Genomic DNA, 13,209 nt, shown 5'->3' with positions numbered 1-13,209 from the left:
CGGAAGAAATATATGTAAAACTTATCAAGACCTAATGATAAAAGTATTCAGGTCTATACGGCTGGGAGACCCGCCGCCATTTTATAAACAAATCCCTCACGTTAAATGAGACAGAAATATATATGCACACAAAAATATAACTAAAACACTTGCGAAATAAGAAAATGCTATAAATGTTCATGTTATTCAAGTTCTAATTGAACAGTGAGCCCATTATCTTTTCAAGGAGGCATGTCAATCGTAGGAGGGATGCTGAACGGTTGTACTCCCCAAGCTTGCCTGGGTAAAAAGAACATCAATAAAGCCCACATGGAGAGTGTCCCGTATAAGATATGAAGCAAACTTAAAGGGGTCAAGTTCTCTAAAGGTGTACAGTCCCCCAGCACCTCGAGGGAAGGCAAATCCTCAAAGTTGGGGTATGAAATCAAGTGTATAGAGTTACCTTTTGGCTTGCCTGCGGCAGTGAAGCTGGGTCCGGGACCGGTCGCACCAACTTTTGTAGTTATCTGGGAGTACCCCCCTGGCTCCTGTGAAGGTGCTGATATCGGTTTAACCTGTCCCGCCCTTAGAAGCCCTTTTAGCGCCGTGTTTTTTAGATGAAAGGGTGCAGATGTCTGTCCCATCTTCCCTTGTGTTATCGAAGCCGCCATCTTGTGATGGGTGTAGCGATGCCTCCGTTCCAGAGTGTGAGAGCCCAAAAGAAGATCAGGTACCTGGAAGTCAGTTTGGTAGATGTTGTGCCTCTTTATGTGATCTTCCCCGTTGCTCACTGTCGGTGGCAGCAATGTAGTTCTGTTTTGTTTTAAGTATATTCTCTCTCCGTCTGCATATCAGTTTGGTCCCTGTCCCCTGGCCACAATGCTGATTTGAGGTAAAGAGTAGAGGTATGCTGCAGGGGTAAGTCCTTGCTTGTTCGCGGTTGAATTCTGTTCATTAAGCGGTGTATATCCTGCTCTGAGGGAAGCTTATCCATTATGCCCTGTATCATAGCTTCTAGTTTTGCAAAGCTAAGGTCTGCCAGGCCCAGTTGGGTATTGGTCCACATGGCTGTGTGCTCGGAGGCTTCCGTGTTGTAAGGGTATTCAAGTGTCTACATTACTTGGTTGTTATCAGCAGCCTATTCTGACAAAACACCCTAAGGATCCAGGGTGGGGAACGCTGCCTGTGTAATGGCCGCCGCCACAGGCCTCAATTGTCCATTTCCATCACCGGGTTCATCAAAACAGCAAAATAATTATCATCTGTAGTAGGTACCATGAATGTACACAATACCAATAGTTTTTATCTTGATTGCTGTTAGTTAACACCAACAATCGGCGGATTATATGATATTATCACCCAGATCTTAAGATCTTAAAATGCTAATGCATTGTCTTTTTATAATGCACTTGCTAATTGTGCAATTCTCCTATATTCAATGGCTTTTTAAGATGTGTGGGAGCTCAACTCATCTTATATCTGTCCATAAATATCAATAGCAAAAGAGATAAGATAAACAACTTTTAGCTTTTCAAAAGTTGTGTCCTAGGACTGCAAAACAATGCATATTTGATAACAAAATGAGTTTTAGATGCTTTTATTATTTGGTATTCTGGCCTTTTTACTGTACAGTTATTTTGTCTGATGCATTTATAGCTATAGACAAGTGAAACAGATGCTGCAAGACACAAAATGTATGATCATAGGAGGGTGCAGCAGATTTTATTAGGGTGTGCACCCAGAGATTATTTTTAGGTGACAAAATAAATAAATAAAGGACATTCATTTAAATCCATAATAATGAAAATAAAACCAAACAAAACAAAGTTTTAATGGAAGAACTTAAACATACATGCTGAACAAATATGACACAAAATACCAATATTTTTTAATAGTGATAACAAGGCACACAAAATTAGTTTACATTTTAACCAGAGAACTCAAACCCTCTACATGCGGACCGGAAGCTGTGGCTCCCAGCCCCACACACAGGTTGCCTGATGCAGTTCAGGTGTGAGGGGCACTAAAATATTGCCTCCTTGTGCTGCTGAAGCTGTTATTATCATGCTGAAAACTGTGCATGGAGACTACCATCATGCCATGCTCAAATTAAAGCACAATGGCAGCTACAGCAATGGGAGTGATTTACTTGAGCCCTATTCTAGCAGGCTGGCAGGGGCTGCCCGGGGCCCTGATTCCAGTTACCCTATATGTACTCTTCCTCTTCCTTCTGGGAGATTGAATAGAGAGGACTTTGTAAGTATTAAAAGTTACAATTTGCCCTAGGTGATGAAAGTGCACTGGGAAAATTACACAGTTGAGTCATTCATCTTATTCTAGTGTTGGCTGCATTAGGGTGTGCCTGGGCACACCTGGCATATGCTGTGTGCACACCTATGGGTATGATACAGGTTTGTCAGATATTAAGATTTTTATGAGGGTTTACTGTAAGACAGTGAGCCCAGAAAACTGTTTTTTAATGGACATAGAAGCACATTTTCCACAGGCTGGGACATATTTGGGATTATACATTAAAGTTTCAAATGTTTAGGCATAATTATCAAATGGCCGGCAAGTCTTTGTAAAGTTATATAGGATCATGTGTGCACCAAACTCAACTCTAAAGAGAAATGCAAGGTTCTCAAATGTATTATGAGATACATGTATTACATGTTACCATTACTATGTACCATGAATTTGCATTATAGATTAAAAAATAGTCCTTACCATTTATTAATTAATATTTATTAGATGAACTTCATCTGATATGAAATGAAGTTCATCTAATAAATATATTTTTTCTCATTATTATTTTGTAAAGAAATACAGAAATACATTTGAATATTATTTTAATAAAACAATAATATATCATTTAGCCTAAAACCTATAAATTAGAAATAATTTAGATTAAAATTATTTTCTGCAACAATGGTAACTATTGCCTTTACCTTTCTCTTGTTGTTTAGTCTCAAATGGCTACTAAGGCAGAAGCTTCTGCCCTTATATCCTCCTCTCAACTCACTACCTGTCCCTTCGATTCCATCCTCTCATAACCACTGCCTTCCCTTTTTTCCTACTTACTTCAATGCTCACACATATTTTTAATCTCATCCCTTAAACATACACTAATCACATCTATACTCAAAAAATCTTCTTTTGATCCATCATCCCCATCCAATGACTGCCCTATTTCCCTACTCCACCTTGCCTTAAAACTTGTGGAAAGGCTATATACAAATTTATCACATTTCCTCACATTAAACTCATTAAACCATTGCATTCTGGATTTCACCCCAAGACTTCACAGAAACAGCAATCACTAAGTTTATTAATTACCTAATTACAGCAGAATCATAGGCAACTTTTTTCTGTTAATCCTTCTCAATCTGCCTGAAGCCTTTGACTCTGTTGACCACCCTCTCTTGCTCCAAACCATCTAATATTTCAGCATCAGTGGCACAGTCCTCTTATGATTATCCTCCTACCTTTGTAACCGGACCTTTAGTGTAGCCTTCTCTGGCACATCCTCTGACCCTTTACCACTTTTGTTGGGGTACCACAAGGCTCTGTCATTGTTCCTCTTCTCTTCTTTTATCAATTTATACATCATCCTTAGGTTCCTTAATAAATTTTCATGGGTTTCAATATAATTTGAATGCTGATGATACCCAAATCTAACTTTCTGCACCAGGCCTGAATGTCCTCTCACTAACTCATACTAAATCTGTCCAAAACTAAGCTCCTTATTTGCCCCCTTCAAAAATCTCAACCCCCCTCAACTTTCTATAACTTGTGATAATAACATCATTACCCAAACCCCTCATGCCCGATGTCTTGGGGTCACATTTGAATCTGATCTCTCTTTAACTTCCCACATCCAGTCTTTGGTCAGTTCCTGTTGCTTCCACCTTAAAAAACATAAAACTCTGACTGTGACAATCAAGACTCTCAATAACACTCCTCCCCCTATATCTCCGATCTCGTCTCCAAATATTTTCCCTCACATTCCATTTGCTCTGCTCATGACATTTTTCTCTCCTCCTCTTTTGTTACCTCTTCACATTTCTATCTACAGGACTTCATCATATTGGCCCCTATCTTGTGAAACTCTCTGCCTTGCTCCACAAAACTCTCCCCTAGTTTTCAAAATGTCAAGTGCTTCTTAAAGACGTTACGGTTCTGGAATGCATACAATATACACTACCATTTTCCTATCTTAGTTCCTCTCCTCCTTTTGTTACCCCCTTAAACCTCCTTTTCATGTAACCCTACTAGACCGGCTTTTTTGTAGAGCATCTTCATGAGAGCTGATTGTCAACAGTGCAACTCTTGGCAGAATCCTCTATCCATTTGTCTCCCATAATTGTTACCTTGTATACTAGACCCATGTTTATAGTGCTGCAGAATCTGTTGGCGCTCTACAAATAACTCATAATAATAATAATAATGCTAACAATAATAATGTTGTTATTTAAAGCTATGTTATATAATAAACAGCATACAAACATGTTGACATAAAATGTTTCTAACTTTAACACAATATTATTTTTTTAAGTCCAAAGGTTCTTTCAATTGTGGGTCTTTCTTTAGAATGAACCTTATGGCGTTTGTGGAATTGCAATTGGTATTAGCAACCATCACTATATATATTATTATTGTTCTACATCAACTATAAATGACTGAATGATAAATGGATCCAAGTTAGGATCCAAATGTGGAAGGAGGCGGCCACTTATGGCATTCTGCTCTTAGTGTGTTGCCCGTTCAGAAGAATAAATCCAGCTCCAAAAAGAGTTGAATGCCAAGAGTATCTGCCTTCCGCATTAGGATCCTAAAGAAAGTTTGAGATGCAAATATCTAATGTACATCTTGCATAATCATTCCCTTGCTCTAAAATCTCTTTGAAATCCTCGGAGACTAAAAAAAATTTTTGGAAATGGTTATTTAAAACAACAGACACAGGAACTTTCTTTCTTCTTTTCACTATAATAAATATAACAGCCATCTAACAGTAGCAACACTCCTAGGATTTAGGTCCATAGTAACTTATTATTGCTAGAGCTACAATAATTACTAACACATTGGCTGTCAAATAAGGTTACCACATAATATACAGACACACAAACAAACATGTATGTATGTGTATGTATGTAATGTCTAAACTACATAATTAATTATTGCACAGATTACGAGTTTTGTGCTAAACAGGGTGCAAAACTAACACCAAAAAATTTGCTTTATTTCACTCTCCATAGTGCTGCCATTACAAGTTACTGAAAAGCCTCCTTGTGCTGTGCGTTATGGTGCGTTAAGCTCCACACTGCACAAAAGCCGAGGGCTGATATGATGTGCTCGTGTATGCTTTCCCCCATAGACATTAATGGGGAGAGAGTGTTACAAAAAAAACTAAAACCTGAAGTGCGGAATGAAAAATCTCTGTAACGCAACACCAATTATGTCTCTGGGGAAAAAAGTAGCATTTAAACTTAACACCCTAACATAAACCCCAAGTCTAAACACCCCTAATATGCCGTCCCCGACATCAACGACGCCTAAATAAAGTTATTAACCCCTAAGCTGCCACTCCCGACATCACCGACAGTAATAAAATCAAATACTAAAAAAAATAAAAATCTAAAATTACAAAAAATAATAAACACTAAATTATTAAAAATAAAAAACACTAAGCTTACAAAAAATAATAAACAAAATTATCAAAAATAAAAACAATTACACCTAATCTAATAGCCCTATAACCCCCCCCAAAAAAAACACACCATAACCTACAATAAACTACCAATAGCCTTTAAAAGGGCCTTTTGTAGGGCATCACCCTAAGTTAAACAGCTCTTTTACCTGTAAAAAAATACAAAGTCCCCCTAACAGTAAAACCCACCACCCAAACAACCCCCATTTCAGCTCTTTTACACAGAGATGTCTTCATTCAGGCGGTGACACCTTCATCCATCTTGGGGACGTCTTCTATCTATCCTGGAAGCCAATCCAATCCTACGTGGAGCGTCCTCTTCATATGGTCACCGCCGTACACTGAAGTTGAATGCAAGGTAGACATTTCAAAATGGCGTGCCTTGCATTCCTATTGGCTGATTTGATTCTTCAAATTCCAATTAGCCAATAGGATGAATGCTTCTGAAATCCTATTGGTTGTTCAAAACAGCCAATAGGATGAGAGCTACTGAGGATATCTGAACTAGAGCACAGGTGAAATAATCAGCTGGTTAGTAAACCTTGTTATTTTACCTGTTCCGATCCAAGGTAATACTGAAAACCTGGCCTGTCGGGGAGGCCTGAGGACAGGTTTGAAAACCAGTTCACTAGAGTGTAAAAGTAGCCTCATGTGAGTTGCTAAGCAATATTAGCTCATTTATACAGTCAAGGTTTAAGCTGTGACGCACAAGAGACAGTGTATTCTGTGTGTTTCTATGTAAAACAGGATAGTATAAAATATTAGGACAGTATTTTAGCTGAACAGGATGTTTTCTTCGATCCACTTAAATATGTATCAGTAACTTCAAATTTATCACTTATTTGATCATTTTGGTTTTCTTAATATTTTTTTTTTTATTTATTTTAAATAAAAATGTATTGAATTTAGAATAATTTTTCAACAATTAATTGTTAATGTAAGAAGGAGAGAGAAAGTAAAAAGAAGAAGGAGAAAGAGTTATTAAATAATGCTTAGTAGTTTTACACTACAAAGAACTGGTGAAATTCTAAAAATTGTTTGTTTTTGTTTTTTTAACCCAGTGACATGCGTATACACACATGAACTAGCTAAATAAAAAAAACTCATTTTTCTTTATTTTTTAAGTGTGTAAAACTAAAACATGTGCACAGCAAAACGTTTGGTTCATCGAAAGATTTGGTTCAGACTTTTCAGACGATTTGGTTAGTTAGTGTGTTATGCTGTAGCTGCAGCTACTGATACTTGATGAAAACATAACATCTGCCTCCTGCTGCTACACTTATCCCTCACAAAGCATGCCCCATTTTCTCCCTCACCACACACCCTGCAAATTATTTTTTCCATCCAAGTTTGCAGGTTACCAATTTGGAGAGCCATTTTCCCCTTAATTCTGGGATCACACTAGGTGGCCAGCATCAGTTAAGAACATTTTTCCTGGTGGTCCCGCATGGTCCTAAAGCCTCCTGACAAGTGCTGCTATCTCATTGCCTAGTACGCCACCAGAAACCACTTCACAGTTTTCTAGGAAGGCATTCATTTTGCTCAAAAGATGAATGAACATGGTACGACTTGACCCAGACTGGCAGTGATTTAGCTCAAGTTCTCAGTAACATCCCTAAAATGCTTTAGGACTCCCACTAACTGACCAATAATGGTCCATGTATCTCTACCGAATTGACCCCCGATGCCAATGCCAATTAGTCAGAAGTGATACCATGGATAGTCCTCTGCTGCTCCATGATAAATTGCAGCATATCCAAATTCAAGTTCCACCTAGTAGTTATGTCTTTCTTTAGATAGTGCTGAGGAAGCCCTGCCTTCTCCAGATCCTGACTAAGGAGCTGACTGGCTTTAATACAGTGGTGGATGTGACCTGCAATCCTTTTGCACCATTGAAGTAAAGTTGCTAACCTAGAGTTGTCTTCAGGGATAGCAGCCTATACCACCAGGTGGAGGATGTGAGCCAAACGAAACACACCAATAAAGTTACCCTTGCAGAGAGCCTTCACCATATTGGCTGATCCATCAGTGACTACAAAGCTAAATATGCCTGCCCACTATCCTACTCACTGCACCACAATTCTCCTAAGAGTCTGCAATACATTTTCAGCTTTATGCTGCTCATCCAACATGTCATCATGAAGGAGGAATGATCTTTACCCCTTCTGATCTACAGATCCACTGCTGCCTTGCCTGGAGCTACCTGCCACTATACCACCACTAGCAGTATCACTACCCTCATCTTCACCACACACCCTGGGCTTCCACCAGTGTGCTTGTGTGATGACCCAACACTATCACACAGCTGACTTTTTTGTCACACAATTTGCACTTAACAAAGCGGCCATCTCCAATGCTAACAAAGTGGTCACACACCTTAGAGCGACACAAAGTAGTTGCTGCCACTGCCTGCACTTCTACTGCTATTGAGATCTACTTGTCTGTGTTTTGAGATGTGGCACTCATACTTATAGTAAGTATACTAGTAACAGTATAGGCAAAAGACGTATACTGTGTGCAATACAAGCCAGACACTGAGAAATTATTATTATAAAATATTTTGTTACATATTTTACACCCAAAAGGAAAAGATATACCCCATAACTACTATGGTACTACTTTAGTATACTTATAGTATACTAGAAGCACCATGGGCAACAGATGTGCATTGTGTGCAATATAGTCGGCCACCTAGAAATTATTATATTATTAATTATTGTTGTTGTTATATATTTTACACTCAAAGGAAAATGTATGCTATGTAACTATGGTGCTGTAGAGAGCCTGTAGCAAACTTCCAGGTACCCAGTGTCCCGCCACTGTGATAACAAATATGGTTTCAATTAGACGAAGGGTACACCGTACTACGATATATGTAATACTAATAGTATACTAGTAACAGTATAGGCAACAGACGTGCACTGTGTGCAATATAGCCAGCCACTGAGAAATTATAATTATCAATTATTGTTGTTAAATATTTTACACCCAAAAGGAAAAGGTATGCTACTTAACTACTATAGTGCGGTAGAGAGCCTGTAGCAAATTCCCAGGTTCCCACGATGACCACGGTGCCCCCACTACAATTACAAAAAAATATTGTTTCAATTAGATTAGTTGAATTAATAATAGAATAATGTATTTTTACAATTATATTAGCTGTTAAAATAATGAATATATAAAGTGTAAACTCTAGTTTCTATAAAGTAATGAATGCTGCCTTGTTTGATCTAGTTTTCTATTTATCTATGTTTAAAAAAAGTCTGTGTGGGTAACCTTTTCAATACTCATTGCTTAGTCAGTCTATTTTATTGCCTGTTTTACCTAATCATCCTAAGCAGGAAGAATAGATAGCTTAAAGAGACAGTAAGCACCTTGTAATTACAAGACATTTTGTTCTGTTGCTATAGAATAACAAATCAGTCAAGTTTAAATGTTTTAAAAACAAATTAACATCCATTTTACTACAATTATTTTTTAATCTGCAGACAACTGTCATAAAGTTAGTGTAAATAAATTGTTTTGCAATTGTTAGCTGATGAGGCCAATTAGAGAAAAATATGTAGCAGAGAAGTCAGCAAGGTGCCTTTAAAGTTCTGAGAAGCTAAATGAAATGGAAAGGGGGAAAAATAAATCATGAAAATACTTTACAAATTTGTTTCATTATGCATAACTAAACAATTTATATAAAAACTTCAAGGTGTTAACTGTCCCGTTAAACTGAAAGATTGTGCACATATTAGTTTATAGAATTTAGAAAATCAACAATTTTTAGAGTTAAATTACAGGGAAAGGGGAGAAAATAAATAATGATAGTATATTTATTGCAACCTTTTTAACTACACAAAATTAAATATTTATATTACAATTCCAGAATATTCAATAAATAATTTATTTTTCTAATAAAGCCATGCTATGTAGTCGTAGTTAAGCTTTAAATGTTAATATATACTTTGGATTTATAAGAGAAACTGAGTAATGTTTCTTTATGGTCCCTTAAAATTTTAATAAAGAGGTGAGAACTTTTTTATTGCAAACTTAAACAAATCATCTCAATAAGGCTGATACTTTGCTATTGTGCAATGTGCTGACATTTTTATGAGTTGTGGAAAAGCAAAACAAAAATATTCTACCTTCAAAGGGTATAGTATTGTGTTTAAAGTGAAAAAAGCAAAAGAAACATGCTTTTAGGCCAAGATTTATTATGTGTCTCCTCTGATGCAAATTCACTATAACCGCAGGCTTTCATGTTTCTGTCAAACAGATTTGTTTGGTGACCATAATATTGTTCTTTAGTTTGATTGCATAATTTCCAAATTAATCTATTACTGCTTTTGCCTGCAGTGATTTCATGTTAATGTTTCATGAGTATGCACCTAGATAATACTGTCAGTATAATTGGTAATATTTTTTCATTTCACTCCCCTGCAGCTGTGTGACTGCTTTATAGGCCTTTCTTGTCATAATTGAACCATTTATGGAAATCAAACACTTTCATCTTAATTCAATAAATGTAAAACAACTATCATGATAATTCAATAGATTCAAGGGCAGGGTAGTCAATACTTAGATCATTTCATGTTACAATAAAAGTGTTCCTCTAGTTGAATTTTTAACATTTCTTAATAAAATGTAAATGCTCTATCTATGCAATTTATAGATTTTCTTTAACGTAATATGTGTCATTAACTTACAGTAAGCTGTAGAATAAAAGTATATTATGCTTACCAATTTCCACTTAAATTATATTAATAAAGAAAGTACAATGTACAGTAAATAACATTTATAGAATATATATATAAGTTGATTGGAGTAGCTCTGTAAGTCCATTGATTTAGCTAGAAAAATAACAGGAGTATTACATTAAGCAATGAAACTTTTTTATTGGACTAATTATACATTTTAAAAAAAGACAGCTGCAGACCTGATATTGAAAAGATCACATGTCCATCAGCTGAGCTGGCCATCTGGAATGTCTAATTTTTTAATACCAAAGTAGCAAACACACACAATAGGATAACTGGAAATCATTTTTAATATTTAATATAACCTGAACTAGAGGGTGCAGTGGCTATATATAGGAAAAAATCCAGAAAGAGGAAGCAACTAGGTAACTGTAAACTAAATGTGAGTTAGCTACATCTTAAAGGGACATAACGTGAATGTTCACTTCACATCTGGGCATTTCAAATATGATTGGATTGGTAGTATATAAATAGATTTGCAAAAATGTATTATTGCTAACATTTCATTTGAATACAAGCATCTTCCTATAGAGTGGGGAACATTGTGCATAACTTTGCCACTCCCAAAATGTTGAATGACACCAAAGGCACAAAGAGCATGTGCATAACAAAAATACACAGGCGTGTAGCCTTCCACTTTATCACAAGAGGGATGCCTTGTATGCTAATGTTCCTAATATTTGATTGAAACTAGGTGTTTGGAGGAAAAGCTAATACTTAAGAAAATGTTTGGGGACCCAATTTAGCACTTGCCTTGGTCCATTTTTAATTTTAATCCTTCTCTGGCTCCTAAGAATTGACTATGTATTGTGTTGCAGAGACAGTAAGATTACAGCAAATTTAACAATCTGCACTCCAGCCTTTTTGGGCTCCATGTACTAAGCAGTCAGTGAGCTACCCGCAACAAATCTCATGTCAAAACTCGCAAACTGATATGTACAAAGTCGTCAACTATGTTCAAACTCGCATCTTTAAAATTGCGAGCGTACTTATCCCCCAAACCTCGCTACCTCTCCATTTTTCACTGTAATTAGACACATTTGACCACCAACTCGCCAAAAATGAATGTACTAAAAAATCTATTTGTCTGCTCGCAACAATTTCCGCTCCCACCTCGTTATTTTTGCCTCACCACCTTTTAGGTGGCGGGCAAGGTACAAAACAATAGGAAAGTCACTCTAGACGCCAGTCTAGACATATATAAAAGGCAGTAATATCAGCATTGTACTTACATTGTTCATTTCGGCAGCTATGGAGACACTTCTGTATTTGTTTATTCTCCGTGTGATGCAAATGCGGTCTAGAAGACAGAATACTGGAAATGTCGCAAATCAATTGGTTCGAAGGAGAAGAGTTTGTGTCCCCCGTGTATTCCTTCCACGGGTTGGTTTGCACGGCCTTTCTGACCGAGAGATCATAAGGAGATTCAGGCTTGATCGTGAATCCATATTACACCTGTATCGAGAGATTGAAGATCATTTGGAGCCGATGACGGCTCGTTCACAAGCTATTCCAGGACTTCTGAAAGTATTAGCTGCATTGCATTTTATGGCAACAGGCTCCTTTCAGGCAGTTTCTAGTGTCATTATTGGAATGAGTCAATCTGCTTTTTCACGCCACTTATCCAAAGTCATAGGGGCTATGATGGTTATTTTTCATCAATATGTTTGTTTGCCATCTACCCCTGAAGAATGGCAATCTATAAAGTCCAATTTCAATAGGATGGCTGGGATGCCCAATGTCCTAGGTGCCATAGACTGTACCCATGTTGCTGTAAGACCACTTCAAGCTCGTGAGGAGATCTATAGGAATAGAAAGCATTTCCATTCCTTGAATGTCCAGATGGTCTGTGACCCCAACATGAGGATTATCAGTGTCCGTTCAAACTTTCTAGGCTCATGTCATGATTCTTACATCTTAAGGCAGACTGGCTTATACCGGAAGTTCGAGGATGGAAATATGCCTGAAGGAGGGCTTCTAGGTAAGCATAACTGGCGTTTAATTTGTCTCTCATTTCCATGTACATAAATTGCGCCCAATTTGTCGACTATAATTAAAGAGTAATCTGTATATTTTAAATTTGTATTGTATAGTTGTCAATCTTTATAATTATTTTTATATTAATATTTATATTTATTATATCTTCTATTAGGAGATGGAGGCTACTCATGTACAGAATGGCTGTTGACTCCCTATAACAACCCACAGACCAGAAGTCAAGTACGTTTCAATGAAGCTCACCGATCTACCAGGGGGATAATTGAGAGGACTTTCAGTCTTTTGAAAATGCGGTTTTGATGTCTTGATCGTTCTGGTGGTGCTATGCAGTATGCACCTGAGAAAGTTGCAAAAATTATATTGGTTTGCTGCATACTGCACAATATAGCAATAAAAAGAGGCTGTCCATTAGAAGATGAAAATACCATAGATGCTGATGATTTAACAGAAGAAATATGTGTAGAACAAGCTAATAGGCGTGGTATGGCAACAAGGGACATGGTTTCCGAACAATATTTTGAAGATTAAAATTCCTGTTTTCAGTTGATCAATAAAAAAACTTTCTTTATTAACTTGTCTTCTACTTTTTTTTAACAATTAAGGTTATTAAAAATCCCTCTTGATAAACCATTAAATACATAACAGTTGTTGCTCTTCAATTATCAAAGGTTTCAAATAAATAAAGTTTATGATCAAAGTTATTACAGACAATATATTTTAGGTAATACATTGTCTTTGTGACATCACACTAGTGTCTATAGCTGCTCTCACTCTTTTACA

At 36.8% G+C, this 13,209-nt stretch overlaps 1 long non-coding RNA gene across 1 annotated transcript in view; it reads left to right on the top strand.

Annotated features, from left to right (window-relative positions):
• The window catches only part of LOC128638343 (uncharacterized), an 83,510-nt gene extending 70,513 nt beyond the window's left edge, over positions 1 to 12,997 (top strand). Inside the window, exon 2 of the long non-coding RNA XR_008399086.1 lies at positions 12,584 to 12,997. This is a non-coding gene — a long non-coding RNA (uncharacterized LOC128638343). The remainder of the gene's footprint in view (positions 1 to 12,583) is intronic.
• Positions 12,998 to 13,209: the final 212 nt, after the last annotated feature.

The sequence above is a fragment of the Bombina bombina genome, chromosome 1 (genome assembly GCF_027579735.1).
Source record: "Bombina bombina isolate aBomBom1 chromosome 1, aBomBom1.pri, whole genome shotgun sequence".
NCBI classification, from domain to species: Eukaryota; Metazoa; Chordata; class Amphibia; order Anura; family Bombinatoridae; genus Bombina; species Bombina bombina.
Note: the sequence above shows the minus strand (reverse complement) of the source record. Positions and strands in the feature narration are given on the sequence as shown.